Source organism: Drosophila grimshawi, unplaced genomic scaffold, assembly GCF_018153295.1.
Source record: "Drosophila grimshawi isolate 15287-2541.00 unplaced genomic scaffold, ASM1815329v1 contig_311, whole genome shotgun sequence".
In the NCBI taxonomy this organism is placed as follows: Eukaryota; Metazoa; Arthropoda; class Insecta; order Diptera; family Drosophilidae; genus Drosophila; species Drosophila grimshawi.
In genome coordinates this window covers 1,779,897-1,783,548 of record NW_025063098.1, presented here as the reverse complement: position 1 = coordinate 1,783,548, position 3,652 = coordinate 1,779,897, and positions in this window count along the sequence as shown.

Sequence of the window (3,652 nt, the reverse complement as noted above, 5' to 3'; positions counted from 1 at the left end):
CTACACTACACTAAAAAAAAACACTACAACTTAGTTAATTGTTATTATTTTCTTATTATTATTTAATTTTTACAAAATGCAAATGGAGAAAGCGTAATAAGTTAAATAAAAGAATACAAGTAAAGCGTAAAACTCAACAAAACCAACTCATGTGACCTCAGAATTAAATAAGCTATACACATATAGTATATATATAAACATATATATATATATATATGAATATATTAAACTAATAATATAACTATAATAATACGATTACAAATAATAATAACTTAAAAGCATATATATGAAACATATATACGAGTAAATACTATATACACAATAACATTAGTTCTACGCGTCCTAAGTGTAAAGCATACTTTACGAGTAATCTACGATTAATTTATATAGTGTAATACTGTATACTGTATACACCACATAAACCTACACATACTATAACATATAACATAAAATAAACTAAATTGAATGTTTGTAGCAATTTTTAGCGCAAAATAAACTCAGAACAGGAAACCAATTGCTAAACCAATGCAATATGCCGAATAGTGTGTTTTATGTTGTTAGAGCTGAAAAATAACGACCACTCTCTAGCAGAATACAAACAGAGAAAACCATGCAGAATACTAAAAACAAAAAACGAAAAACTTTAAGAGAAAAACCTAAAAAGTTAAACTAACAATAAGTGCTAAATGTCGCAAGATTAGACAAAGAGATACCAAAACCATGAAGGATGTTGCTAAAACTAAACAACAATACAAATAAACGATAAACCAAAAGCAAAGTTGAACAAATGAGATAAAAAAACAGAGATAAAACTCGAGATTCGTTTCGGCAAGCCGAATTTATATGATTTTTCCCTGAAAATTGGAATACACAATGATTGTTGAAAGTAGACAACTGTGGAAAGATTATCTCGCTGTTTTCTTTATATACTTACATATATTATTTCTTGTGCAATTTATAAATCTTTTCTTGTTAATTTTTGATTTTTTTCAATTTTGTATTTTGTAATTTTTGAAAAAACGAAAAATTGCAAGCACTTGAATTAGGTCGTAAAGGATATAAAGTATACCGACAAAAACCAATTGGCAAACATTATACGAAAAAAAATTATATATTGTTAAAAAAAAATGTACACGCTGTTTTCAAAATACTTAAGTGTAAACAAAACAAATGAAATAATCCATGTAAAGTAGGAAAATATAATAAATAAAAAAGAAAAAAACGAAAAATACAAATAAATACGTATATTCATATATTTCTGAACGCAGGCGGCGACTGCGCCGCCTACTCTTATACCTATAACAAAAATATATGTACGTAACTCAACTCAATTTCTACGTTTTTCAAAACAAACAAGCCCACACACACACACACACACACACACATATACATATACACACACACACACACAAACGAGAAATGTAGAAATCCATATACCAAAGTTATAAAGAAAATGTAAAAGTTAAAGAAAAAGATAAAGAAATGGAAAAGGCATCACATACTATGTTTATATGTAGATATATATATGTATTTAAACCAACGCAATATTATGCGTGCAACTTGTAGACAACGTTTCGTTTTGTTCCAATTCCCCCCCTCCCCTGCCACTCCCACTCCTGAATTGAACTGTAGCAAGGCAATAGCAATAGCAATAGCAAAAGATACGTAAAATCCCAAATACTACAAAGTACTACTCAATAGAGACAACAATTTGTGATTCCAAAATATAGATGCAGAGGGAAATGTAGGGCAGACCAGCAGCCAAGTGTGGTTGGTATTCATAAAGATTGCACCATTGATTGGCTTCGAAATCTAGAGTAAAATTGTAACTCAATCCAGATACGTAACTTTCGGCCTCGTTCTGTAAGAAACTAAGCGATTAAGTTTCGATGAATAAACAAACAAAAAATAAAAAACAAAACAAAAAAACCAAAACAAAAACAAAAAACAAAAAACAAAATGTATTGTAGAAATTCACAAGAAACAAAATTCAAAATGCGTATGCACATATTTAAAAACAATACATTTACATATTATATGTATTTGTGTATGTATGTACTTAGATGGGAGAATCACACATACATTTCACAGCGAAATTGAAATGAAATGTGCAAATAAAATGCTAAATAATTTGTTGTAAATAAACCTTAAATTTTAGTGTAAACATGATGAAAGATGAGAGAAGAGCTGCAAAATGCAAGAATAAAACAAGCAGAAAAAGCATAAAATTATAATTAAATTACAAATGAGATTTTGTTTTTATTTGTAATATTTATAATAAAATATAGTATTTAAAAATTTAAGCATCTGCTTTCTTTTCACATACACAAACAAATCTGGGATCCGTGGGGCTTAAATGGACATATAATTTTATGTATTTATTTCAGGCCAAACGATGATTGCCAAATATTGATTCTTTTTTTTAAGGTACGTATTTGTAAATATATGTTTTCTCTAAACAAACAATTAATTTTGAGGGGATTTTTTTCATTTTACAGATTTTCACTCTATCTCCGGGCAATTCCAATAATAAACTTCTATGGACTCGAGTGATTTCAATGTCAGAGGTAAGAGGCAAAAGTTGTTGGCTTGTCGGATTCTTGCGAATAACATGTTTAACTTTTTGGCCGCTTTGCAGAGACCACAAACAAGCCATTTGGAAAACGATCTTATTAATCTGACATCATAATAAGCCATTAATCAACTGGCATTAACAAAACACTGACCAATGGCCACCTGAAACTGAGGCCAGACCCAGACACGACTCTCGGATCAACAATCGCCAGCCTCGGCCTCAGTGATTGCGACTGCGACTGTTACTGCGACTGCGTCAGGAGCACATGACACCACTGCCAGCACACAGGCACTTGGAGGCGTTGGACGTTGGACGTTGGAGCCGGTGGTGCCGGCGGAGGCGGCAGTGTTGGAGACTGCGTACTCGATCTCTGGCAGCAGCTTAAACAAATTGAATTCGCATTGTTCACATAATCGCTGGCCATTTGTATTCGGTGCACAGAATGTGCTCACGTTTATGTCACAAAATCAAATTAATAATTTGTGCGGCATTTTTCTCTGAATTGAGACGGCAAACAAAATGTTCTCAGCAATATGACCGTCGTCTGGCAATTGCCGCAGGCGCGTGAAAATGCCTCAAAAACATAAATGATTTTGCCGCAAATGCTTGGAAATTTCAACATTTGATTGGAGCACATCGCACCACATCCCCAAACTGGCTGCTGTCCGGTTACGCTTCAATGGCTGCTTTAAGTACGTTCAACATGGTGGCGAGATCCACTCGAAATAGTTCTTGAACAGCTGCCAATTTCAATCCCAATCTGTCCCAGCCACCAGTTCGACAGCCAACGCGGATGCGCTTTCTGCGCCCACAGAGAGTCGAGCTGCATTCGCTTTCCCACTCCCAATTTTGCCTTGGGGCGACCCAAGGATTTTTTGCAAGAGCGCCATAGTTTTGAGTTCCAATTTGTTTTCGGTCTGCTGAAATTAATTAATAACGTTCTTGTTTGCCCAAACGAAGTGCCTCAAATAGAAATTTAATTGAATTCGCTTCCCTGCCAAAAACAAAAAAAAAACAACTTATCATTTGGGAGACGTTTAGTTTTTAGGCTATATTACTCAGAAGAACTATAAGCAT